Source organism: Talpa occidentalis, unplaced genomic scaffold (genome assembly GCF_014898055.3).
Source record: "Talpa occidentalis isolate TD23 unplaced genomic scaffold, MPIMG_talOcc4v2.1 talOcc4.8, whole genome shotgun sequence".
NCBI classification, from domain to species: Eukaryota; Metazoa; Chordata; class Mammalia; order Eulipotyphla; family Talpidae; genus Talpa; species Talpa occidentalis.
Genome location: NW_023605194.1, coordinates 77,127,578 through 77,139,935, shown reverse-complemented (window position 1 = coordinate 77,139,935; position 12,358 = coordinate 77,127,578).

Genomic DNA, 12,358 nt, shown 5'->3' with positions numbered 1-12,358 from the left:
TTTTTAATTTTATATACTTTTTAAATTTTTTTAATTAATTTTTTTATTTTTTACATCATCATTTTTTTTTAAGATTTATTTATTTATTTTATACAAGAACTGGGGTACAGGTCAGAGGCGCGAAAGGGTGAGAGAATTCATCAGAGACAGAGAGGCAACAGAACAGGCAGACAGACTGAAGACACTGCTGAGGGGAGCAGTGGGCAAGGCAGGAGAGGTCTGCTGTGCTATGTGGGGTTCTTCCTGGCCGGCGGGGTATTGAACTGGCACTGCAGAGGCTGCGGACAGCTTCGCAGCACAGCGCTCAACCACTGTGCCACCGGGAGGCCCATCACTGTTCATTTTTAAACAATATTTGCTTCCCCAACCCCCTCAGGTGGAGTCCCCATAGAGTTTCCTTCACAATGCACCCGTGCACCATCACCTCAGTCCCCTGTAACTAGAACATTTTAAAGTGATGCTTGACTCAACACTTACAATGCAAAAAGCATTACCTCATCATCATTGTTGGGTCTAGTGCTTACAAGCATTTGTAAACAATGTGTGGATTAGTTGTCACTTTCCCGGAATCCATGTGTAATAAGATTACTGGGAAATTACAACTAACAGTAGAAAAATCAGATTTTATGTGGGATGTGGATGCAGCTAATGTGTAGGTGTGCCAAAGGGCTCCAAAGGTCTAAATTCATCCATCCCTAGCCAAGAGGGTGGCTGACGCTCAGAGGACAGGTGGAGGATTTGGGAGGGCCGTGTTGTCCATAGCAGATGGTCAGACCAAACTGGGGGCACCAGGAGGCGCTGGGAGCCTATGTGGCAGGGAAAAGTTATTGTGGTCCTGAAACTGAGCCTCCCAGCCTCATGTCCAGGCTGCCCCAAGACTCTCTGCCCTGGACCCTTGATGTCATTTCCTCCTGTCATCTTTTCGAGTGGCCTGGCCTGGAGTCCAGCTACTCTAGAGAAAAAGCAGTCCTCACGTTATGACTTCCAGCACAGTGGGAGAAAGACTTATTAATAACAACAAAAAAATTTTTACTTGAGGGACCACAAAAGAACCCCTGCCTTTCAGAACCTTAGAACATCCATCTCCTGTTTTGATCTTTATTCTAATAAGACAGGCAGAGCTGAGTTTTAAATTCCAGCTTATAGACGAGGAAATGGAGCATGGAGAGAGTCACTCACCCAGGGTCACTTCAGTAAGTTTGTGCCAGAACAAAGCCGGCCCCTCCTGCCAGCCCCATGGAGAGCTCTGAATCACAGGGCCTTCCCAGCACCAAGGTGATGTGGCCCGTCATTCAGTCTTCAGGGATTCAGAAGCTCACAATACTTTTAGGCAGTCTAAGATTGTCCCTTTTAAGAGCTGGGTTGCTGTGCAAATATGCTGATTAGTAGAAAGTTTGATTCATGGGAAATCAGAGACCAGAAACCACTGTGAAGTCTCCTAGTCTGAGGCCTGCTGGTTTGATTGGTTAGAATACGGGGCTAATGAGACCAGGAGCACATCCCGCAGACACTGCCCCCGGTTTCAGCACTCTGGGGGAAGTGTATCAAAGCTGATGCGCCCCACTGATGGTGGATCAGCAAACACCCAGATAAAAGGTCCACATGCACCCAATATTCCAAATCCCTTTAGTCAACCCTTAAGAAGTTTCCTGACTGGTAAATTAATTAAAAAAAAAAAAAGTGCTCCAAGTTTATCAAGTGGTTCTAAACCTTTGGGCTGTAAACGCCACCCTCCACCACACTGTTGAAACCCTGCTCTCCCATAAAAGGCATCTGCACCCAGGTCTGCAAGTCCAGTGGGGTCCAAAAGGAACCCACGTGTGTCATTCTGGATCCTTTCATGCTCATATTTCTGAATTCTGGGGCCCAATGTTTTTCGGTGGGGGGGGGCAGCTGGGCTGTGGGGCACGGGTGTAGACAGAGAGGAGGAATAGCTTCTTATGCGACCACATGTTAATCACCATTCCTCTTAACATCAATTCCACAAACCAAATATGACCATTCCCATTTCACAGATAAGGAAACTATGGCTCAGGAAGACTGAGGAACTTTTTCAAGGTCACACAGCTGGTAGAGGTGAAGGACTTAGAATTTGAACCAGTTCTGAAGCTGAGGCTCTGCTCTACCCCTGTTGCAACAGCTGCCATCTGAGGTGGCAGGTGCCAATGGTGAGATTGACTTCTAATCTGCCTTCTAGAGACCCCATCCTCAGACAGTGCTGCCCCTCAGCTTCTCAGCTTGAGTCTGAGACCGAAACTCCTGTGTCCCCATCACATGCTGCTCACTTTTTTTTTTTAATTCAACAAACATCCAGGAGAGAAAAACCTTCTGTCCTCCGAAAAGCCACTCAAGACAAAGACCGAGTCAACCCCCACCCTGGCCTGCTCCTGAGAACTGAGAAAAGCCCTTTCCAAGGCAACTTTCCCTTCCGCAGTCAGAAGGAGGCCACTTCTTGGCGGACTCTCCATCTCTTTCGCTTTTGCCAGATCAGAGACGGCCCCCGCTGGCCCCCACATCTGTCTGACTTGGGGGCCTCCTGGGAAATGACCTTTATTCTTGACCCTAACAGACCAGAGCTCCTTGATGGTTGATGAAAGCAGGACCACAGAGGGGGCTCGGTGGCCCTGGAGGGTTGGGGGTGATGGGGCTGGAAGGCTGGCTGGCAGGGACCCTCACTGGGGTGTGGCCACGTGGGGCCCCCATCCAGCATCTGGAACCCTCTCTCTAGAGTAGCCTCATCAGAGTGTCTGTGATTTGCGAACGTCTGGCAGAGGCAGGATACTTTCAGTGAAATCCAACACGAAAGGCAAGATGGAAGCCCTGACAGAAGAGGCCTGCAGTTCCCTCTTTTCCCAGGAGGGATGTCCGAGGAGCCACGGAGAACCTCTTGTCTAGCCCAACTCCCTCCTTTTGCAAAAGAAGAAACAGGCCCAGAGTGGGAAGGTGACTGCTCATGAATGGCAAAGCCATTTTCACAGAGAGCCAGGCTCAGCGCTCCCTCAGGCCAGCCCTCCAGCAACCTCCCCAGCGGCCTCCCCAGTGGGCCTCCTGCTGCTCCTACCCATGCCCTCCCTGGAGCCCTCAGCTGCCTCTCTCTGTCCTGGAAGGGGAACTCCTCCAGGGCAGGGCCCAGCAGTAACTAGGCCAGAGAAAGGGTTGGGGGGTTGTTTGGTTTTGTTTTTTTAATGAACAAGGTTGGAAAGGAAATGGTTAATAGGGTAAGAGAAATATTTTCTTGTCTGGAATACTGTTTTATCTGGTTTCCAAGATTTAACTAACGAAACTAAAGGTAGAGGAAATTTCTCTCTCTCTCTCTCTCTCTCTCTCTCTCTCTCTCTCTCTCTCTCTCTCTCTCTCTCTCTCTCTCTCTCTCTCTCTCTCTCTCTCTCACACACACACACACACACACACCTACCTGCATTAAATGTTATCATTTTGGCTTTAAAATGTCACATGTATTTGAACGAAATGAAGAGTAAATAGTCTTTAATATTTACCAGTTCCAGTTCCTTTCATTTCTTTCCTGAAGATCCAGGTTCCCACTGGTATCATTCCCACAGGGTCTGGAGAAACGCCTTCAGTGTCAGGTCCTGCGTCCACTCACTGCTGATGAATTCTCTTGCTTTACATTTACCTTTTTTGAAGGGCTATTTCTCTGGATATAGAACTCTGGCTGGGAGTGTCTCTTTCTCTTCTATCACTTAAGGATGCAGTTCTACAGGCCTCTGGCCTCCTTCGTGTCTGCTAGGGCTTTAGCAATCACCATATGTTGTTCCTCTGTGTGTAGTGTATCACTTTTCTCTGTCTGCTTTCCAGATTTCCTCTCATCTTAGGCTTTTGACAGACTATAATGTGCCCAAGCATGTGTTTGTTGTTTGTTTGTTTTGTATATCTCTTGCTTGGGGTTTGCTGGGCTTATTAAAACTATACATTTTGTCTTTTGTCATGTTTGGACGAAATTTGGTCATTTTTTTAATTATTATTTTATATTCTCATTTTTCTTTCCTCTCATGTTGGGGTTGCAGTTACATACATGTTACCACTTTTAATTTTTTTTTTTTGAGGCCACATCAATGTGCTTTTTTTATTTATTTAAATATTTTATTTTATATAATTCTCACATCTTTTTTCATCTTTGCACATTGTATGCATTTTTATTTTGGTTATATTCCCCATAAAATTGCACACACACCCTTATTTTGACTCTAGTCCTTCATTTCCCCGCCCCTCCCTCTCCCCCCTAGTGTGTCTCTGGTTTATAGTTGCTTGGTGATTTTGATTTTTACTTTGTATTGATTAGTCTTTTTCCTCGTCTTTTATTTAGGTTTTCTAAATTCCTGCTGAGTGGGACCATCTGGTATTTTTCTTTTCTTTCTGACTTATTTCACTGAGCATGATCCCTTCTAGTTCCATCCATGTTGCTGCAAACTGCATGTGTTTATCTTTTTTGATTGCTGAGTAATATTCCATGGTGTATATGTACCACATCTTCTTGATCCAGTCATCTATTTTTGGGCATTTGGGTTGTTTCCATAGCTTAGCTATTGTAAATAGTGCTGCTATAAACATAGGGGTGCAGGTGCTCTTTGGAATTAATGTTTCTGTGTCCTTTGGGTAAATACCTAGGAGTGGAATTGCTGGATCATATGGAAGCTCTATGTTTAGTAGGTGAAGAAATCTCCACACAGCTCTCCATAGTGGTTGGACCCATTTGCACTCCCACCAGCACTTCAGGAGAGTTCCTTTTTCTCCACAACCTCGCCAACATTTGTTGTTGTTGGTTTTTTAATATGTGCCATTCTCACTGGTGTAAGATGGTATCTCATGGTAGTTTTGATTTGCATTTCCCTGATTACAAGTGATGTTGAACATTTTTTCATATGCATGTTGGCCATTTGCATTTCTTCTTCAGAGAAGCTTCTTTTTAGCTCTTCTGCCCATTTTTTGACTGGATTATTTTCTTTGTTTTTGTTGAGCTTCATCAGCTCTTTGTAGATTTTTGTGATCAGTCTTTTATCATTAGTGTTGTGTGCAAAAATGTTCTCCCAGTAGGTGGGGTTTCTCTTTGTTTTTGTTATTGTCTCTTTTGCTGTGCAGAAGTTCTTTAATTTGATGTAGTCCCAGCTGTTTATCTTTACCTTCACTATCACTGCTTTGGGTGATGTGTCTGTAAAGATGTCTTTGATGTGCATGTCATGTAGTGTTTCGCCTATATTTCCTTCTATGTATTTTATGGTTTCAGGTCTTATGTCTAGTTCTTTAATCCTTTTTGAGTTTTTTTTTGTGCATGGCATTAGATAGTAGTCAAGCTTCATTCTTTTGCATGTAGCGACCCAGTTTTCCCAGCACCATTTATTGAACAAACTTTCTTTGCTCCAGTGCATATTCTTTGCTCCTTTGTCAAATATTACTTGACCATAAATCTATGGGTTTATTTCTAGATTTTCTCTTTGATTCCATTGGTCTGTGTGTCTGATCTTGTTCCAATACCATGCAGTTTTGCACATCAATGTGCTTTATATCATGAGAACCACTTCCAGAACTGTCTAAATGCCCCCATTTTAAAGGAAGGCATTGATAAAAATGTCAAAAACTAGTAACAGCAGGGTTACCATTCCGAGTTCTTAATTCAGACAGCAGGTCCAGATATCTGTGGATAACTTGCCCAGAAAAAGAACTTAGAGACATAAAATTGAAAATCGTTTATTTAGAATATATATAAAACTATATATCATATAATAAATATTCTATATATAGAATATATAATATTCTCTCTACATTTAATAATATTTTCTTTCACAGTATAAAGGATCCTTTTAATATTTTCCTACAGATCACTGTGGATTTTTATCTCTGTTCTTCAGATTAGTTCATTTCTATTAGAAATGATATTTTATTCTGTCCACGTGTGTGTGTTATTGAGCCCATCCAGTGAGTTTTTATTTCAAGTAATTTTTAGTTTACGAATTCCCATTTGTTTCTATTTAATAACCTGCTTCTTTCATGAGAGTTCTTATTTATTTACTGTTTTTTTCATTCTGTTACAGGGCAACCCCGATATAAAATAGGTTGCCTAACTGTGGGTCCTCACCCTCGCACTTGAAAGGACTTATTAATACTCTACTGCAGGCACACACAAAAGGTTAATAAAAGGTTTGTTTACAAGGGAAGGGGAAATGAGGAAATGTACAACTCAGGGAGAAAAGGAGTAAATAAAGTCTTAAATGCGTCCTACCCTTTCCTCTGCCCTGGAATCCCAATGGCACTCTGAGAGCCAGCCGTGAGCCTTGAGATGTGAAGCTCACATCTCAAGAGAGAGAGAGAGAGACAGAGACCCCAAGGCCCACATGTCTGGTTTTTATACCAGACCTGGCTGCTTAACTCCACCCTCAGGTCCCAGCAACCTTCCCTTTGGTGGTGATGGGATTTGTCTTTCCCAATGTCTTGATGGCTTTGGTCTGGAGTGGGGGTGGAGTCCACAAAGCCTGTATAAAATTAGCTCAGAACATCCTTTCCCCCTAACAATTCTATCAAGTATATTTTCCTTTATATCTTTGATCAAGGTTATACTCTTGGCTTTAAAAATCAAGACGGGTACTACTAAAAATGGAGCTACCATACCCGGCAATTCCACTCCTAGGGATCTACCCAAAGGACACAAAAACAGTGATTCAAAAGAGCACCTGTACACCTATGTTTATTGCAGCACTATTTACAATAGGTAAAACCTGGAAACAACCCACATGCCCAAAAATAGATGACTGGATCAAGAAGATATGGTGTATATATACACAATGGAATATTATTCAGCAATCAAAAAAGATAAGCTCATGCCATTCACAGCAACATGAATGGAGCTAAAAGGAATTATCCTCAGTGAAATAAGCCAGAAGGAAAAAGAAAAATATCAGGGGGTTGGTTTCTCTTATAACAGGAATATAGGGGAAACAAATAAGACATCAGTGTAAAAAAATAATAATAGCAGTACAAAACACAACAAAGCAAAAACAGACAATTATAAACCAGAGACATCCTGCAGGGAGGAGGAGGGAGAAGGATCGGAAGAGGGAGGGAGGAGCACAGGGGACTGTGGTGATGGAGCGGGTGTCTTGGGGAAGAAAATTCTATGGGGACTCAATCTGAGGGGGTGGGGGGAAGCAAATATTGTCTAAAAAATGTAAAAAATGATAAATGTTAAAATAAAAAAAAATCAAGACTGGTAATTCCTGCATCTAAATCATTTCATTATCAATCACCATTCATTGCCTTTTATTTCAAATGTGGGTCATGTTTTCTTATTTCTTATTATGTTACTGAAATTGGATTGCATTTTGGACATTTTAAATGATACATTATGTAATTTTTGTAATCTGCTACATTTCTCAAATATTGTTGATTTCTTTTTTTTTTTTAAGAAGGAAATTAATTCACTGAACTCAATCTTCCTTCATAGTAGCTGAAATCCCTATTCAGTTTATTTAGCTTTAGTCACACTGCAGGAATTCTTGTCCATGCAGGAATAGTTCAAGGGTAAGCCAGAATTTCAGACAGAGTTTATATTCAGAATTTGAGGAAATCTCTGTGTTGTTCTCTACTTTCTGAATGTTCCCTCCTCTACTTTCCAACTGTCTCCAAGTCTCACCCCAAATTCTTCAAGCCAGTGAGACCATGAGCTTTATTTTAGTTTTAGGCAGTAGTGTGGCACTAATTGCAGCCTACTTTGGGTGAGAAGCTACAAAAAACAGAAAACTTGCCCACCACAATCTTTATTCTTCTGAGTGTCAATGCCATTTCAGTTTCTGACTGCTTCAATACCTCCCAGAAGTTGTTATTTTATATTTTATGCCAAATTCATAGATATTATCTGCAGAAAAGATTCCTTGAGAGGTCTTACCCCACCGTGACCACAAATGGAACTTTTGACCATTAAATGCCATTTGACCAAAATCCATGCCATTTAGAGGTATGGAGTCACTGGTGCTTTGACAAGAGCAATTTTGGCTATGTGGTGAGAGCAGAATCTTGAGTGGGTTCAAGAGAATATGTATGCAATGGAACTAAAGAGAGTGAAAACTGGCAGTTTTCTGAGGAGTTCTCTTGTAAAGAGGAAGAAAAATGGATAGATTCTGGAGATGGGTGTGGTGTCAGGAGAGGCCATTTTGTAAGAGGAAAGCATGTTATATGTGCTCTAGAGAATAATCTAGCAGAGAAGTTGATGATGCAGAAGAGAGTGGGGAAAGCTCCTGGAGGGGAACCTGTGAGCAGGTAAGGGGAACAGGACCACCAGGTAGGGGGCTGACAAGGACACTATGTAGTTCCTTTATCACAGCAGATGGGGCAGGGAGATGTGGCAGGACAGGCCTGCTGGAGTTCTTTGTGTTTTGCTTTCTTTCTCAGTTCTCAGTGAGATAGGAAGCCTGATTGTTATCTGAGAGTGAGAATAGAGGATGATGAGTGAGAGAAGGCATCAAAATCTTTCTAGCAAATTATAATAAGGACACCGGCCAGCACCGAGAACCGCGAGATTGGTGGGGTGATTTTAAAGGAAACGCAGCACAGGCCCGTGTTTTCTCCACCCACCTTTGCTACCACACAGGGCCAGGGGCAGAGCAGGGGAAGAGTTCACAGTCAGGGATTTTCCCACGCCCTGAGACAAGGGAGGAGTGAGGGCATTAGGAGTGAGTGGTTACAGATGGCCACAGAATTTAACTGGGCAAAGAAGGAGTTAGCGTGAGGGGACTGAGAGCTGATTAAAATGAAGACTAATCAAAATGAATATTAGAGTCAGGCGACTTGAGGGGAAGAGTTGTAGGTTAGAAAGAGTAGCTAGATTATGTGGCTTGAAATGACAAATGTGGTGAAATTGTCACTCTTGGTGATGATAAAACGAGCTGACCACGAGGATGAATGGCTAAGAGAGGACAGAGGGGAAAGCACTGTATGGAGGAGGTCAAGGCCAGCTACTGGAAAGATTACACTGCTGGGCACAGAAAGTACCAAGAATTCAAACAAAACCAGCCTTGAAAAAGTGATGACAGCCTCCAGGTAAATGAGGGGGGTGGCCTGGGGTGCCTACAATGGAGGGTCATGGAGCGCTCTTACAGTGGATGCAAGACTCCAGGGCAGCACCAGAGTCCTTCTCTCCTGGGCCCTGCTTCCAGCAGTTTCCAGCCATGCACTAACACTTGCTGGTGATGGGGTTCACCCTCTGAGCCCCCAAAATTTGTTTAGGGTTAGAGAGAGAAGAGCCCCATTCCTCCTGTCTGGTAGGTGGCTCAGAGTCCCGTGGACCAAGATGCCCAGCTAGGGGAAGGAATGGAGGGGTGCTTACGCTAACTCACAGCGAGCAAGTCGGTGCGTGGAGGTGCAGTGGTGCAGGGGGTGCTACAAGCATAGTCCATGCTCACCCATCAGGTCACCTTGAGAGGAGAATTGCAGCGCTTGATGGACACAGGGCCAGGATGAAGAAGAGGCACAGGAATGAGCCCGGGCGGCAGAAGAGAGGGTCTGGATCTTTGCTAGAAAGCCCAGTTATACCTGCTTATTCAGGAGAAACTGAGAGCCAGAGGGAGAACTCATACCACAAATGTCAAATTTCTTGTTGCTCTTCTCAAAGTGATTTCCCAGCATCTCCCTGGGCTGTCCCTTCTTTGCTCCGGGCTTCATGACACTTAAAACCTGCTGGAATCACATATATTAATATTTTGGCTTGCTTGTTTTTGAGGAACAAAAGACAAAGTTAAGGAGTTTACCACTCACCCCATCACCCACACAAGAGACTCTGGCCTCATCTAACACTTCCCTTTCCATCAGGCACCAAGTCCAGACAGCGCTGAAATGTTACCCCTTCCCCATTCCCTTACCACCTCTGCCACAGCACCACCAAGCCTCGCACCTGGTTTCTCCTCTCACCTCCCAGCTACCAGAGCACCCCAGGCAGGGCCATTGCAGAAGGGAATGCTCGTTATAGCATCCTCTGTCTAAAAGTATCTGCCAGCTCCCACTCTCTAGCTAGAATTCTTAAACCATCACCCACAGCCAGTCCAGGCTGGCCCTAGTCTACCCTCACTGTCCCTGCTCCTTCCCTCTCCCTCCCTCCACTCCACCCACACCAAACATCTCCCCAAACACAATGTGCCCATTTAATCCCACTGTCTCCATGTTGTTTCTTCTGCCCAGCATGACTGTCCCCTGGCTTGGCCCGCCAAACCCTAGTCACCCCCTGAGGTCTGACTCACAGGCCATTCCCTCTGTGAGACCTGGTGTTGGTTCCCAGGCCCATGGGTCTGGCCCTGTGTGCACACCTGTGTGACCCTCCATGGGGTGTGGACTTCCTCGTGGGCAGGAAGAGGGGCCTACTCGCTTCTGTGTACTTCCTCAACACCTAGCACTGCCCAGCACAGAGCATAGGCCCAGCAGGCACAGAAGCAGGGTTAGCATAACTCTGAGCATCACAGAATGTCCCATGTAAACTCATCATAAAAGCCTTCCAGGCCTCTCCCCACTATCTGACCTTGTAGGCCCATAACCACCTCCTCCAAGTTGGTCACGCTGCTCCCAGGCACTTCCAGGGAGAGGCGCCTCAAAGCTGCCCTGACTAGAAGTGGCTCTGATCCTTGGCAGGCTGCTTAACCCCTGTGGCTTCCTCTCCCTGCCCTTGTCTTCACCCGCTGACCTGTGGAAAGTGGGTCCCCTCTTGGACCCAGCACAGTCCTTCCAGAGCCTCGTCACCCGGCCATCCTGGGCTCTGGCTTTTCTCGTGACCAGGCTACACTTCTCTGTCCTCCCACCTTTCCTTACAGTTTTGCTCTGGCTGTCACTGCACGTCTCGTGTTGTCGTGGCCCCTTATCAGAACTGAAGCTCTGAATGGGGCATGGGGCGCCAATGTGGCCTGAGAAGCAGCAGCTGGCACTGTGGGCTGGGGCGGCCCAGATTTGGAGTGTCCATTTCTGCTACTCAGACCTGGAGCTGGCGTCTCGGAGCTCTGTTCCCTGGGCACCCATGCAGAGGTCTGTTTTGACTGTCAGAGAGCCCAGGTCTGTGTTGGATCCTGTAAATAATGTCCTCTCCACCCCAGGTCTCCAGGACCTGGGTTCCAAGGGCAAGGACTGGGGTCTGGCACACATCGGTATTTGGAAATAGAATTCTCCAGAGTCGATGGGTCCAGCTTCTGGATATATTTATTCTCTGGTCATTCGGTTCTGGCTGGGGAGGAAGCGCAGTGGCCATAAAACAGTGATGTCTCAGCACGCCTGTCACAGAGCTACTGGCCAGCCTGGGAGAGCCTCTCACCAGCTTCCTTCCTACTAAAGGAAGGCGGTGTCTGGAGGCCTTTCCAGTTTTTCCACTTATGAAAAACTGATACCTGTGGCTTTCAGAGTAGCCTTGCTCACAAAGATTCCCGCATCTACCAAGTTCCTCGGGATCTTCACTCACCCCAAACTTTCACCCCAGCCTGCCCTGGCTTTGAGGCCCGGACTGAGGAGCCCACAGTCTGTCATTCCAACTGACCCCTCCCACCCCTCCCTCAGTCTCCTCAGCCACACTGCACCTGTCTGCCCATGGCATGGCGGGAGCAGGAGCCCAGCAAGCCATGAGTCAGGCTGCCGGACCGGCCCCGCCAGTTCCACTTCCATCTAACCACACTGTCAGCAAAAGCCCAGGCCAGCTTCAGCTTCAATGGAAACCTCCTCCCACTGGTCACAGACACTCCCGGAGGGCCAGGGAGTGGAGCTGGCCTGCAGAACTCCCCACCACCACCCCGAGCTAGGTCATAGGTCTGCAGAGTCCCCCAGCCTGCTCAGGTGGGGATCACGCCTCTATGACCAGGCCCATCAGGCCCAGGGGAGGGGCAATGGCTGCAGGACTCGGCAGTTGGATGCGGAGGACAGATGGCATGTGAGACACAGAACAAAAGCTGTGAGGATACCCAGCCCCATGACCTTGGCGGGTAGGGGGACATGGCTGCACCCACACAGCCACCGCCCGGAAGGCCTTGGAGGAGAAGTGCCTCCAACCTTCCCCAGCACCCCCAAACCCAGTCTCTTATCTCAGGAAAGCGGTGAAGGGGGCTCTTAACCTCAGAAAGCCTCACATAACAGTCTTAGTAATTGGTGTATGTGGGTGAGCAAGTGTGTGTGTGTGTGTGTGAGTGTGTGTATGCAAGGAAATTAGATTCAAATTTTCCAAAATTATTCTCTTAGGACAAGAGTATCAAATGACAAAGTAAGTTTTGGACACTGGGCTAAAAGTGTTATAGGACAGGGAGAGGGGCAGCCCAAACCCCCGCAAACCTGCCTATTCTAAATGGGTTCTGCCATCCGCCGCATCAACACAAAACATATGACACTTTAATGG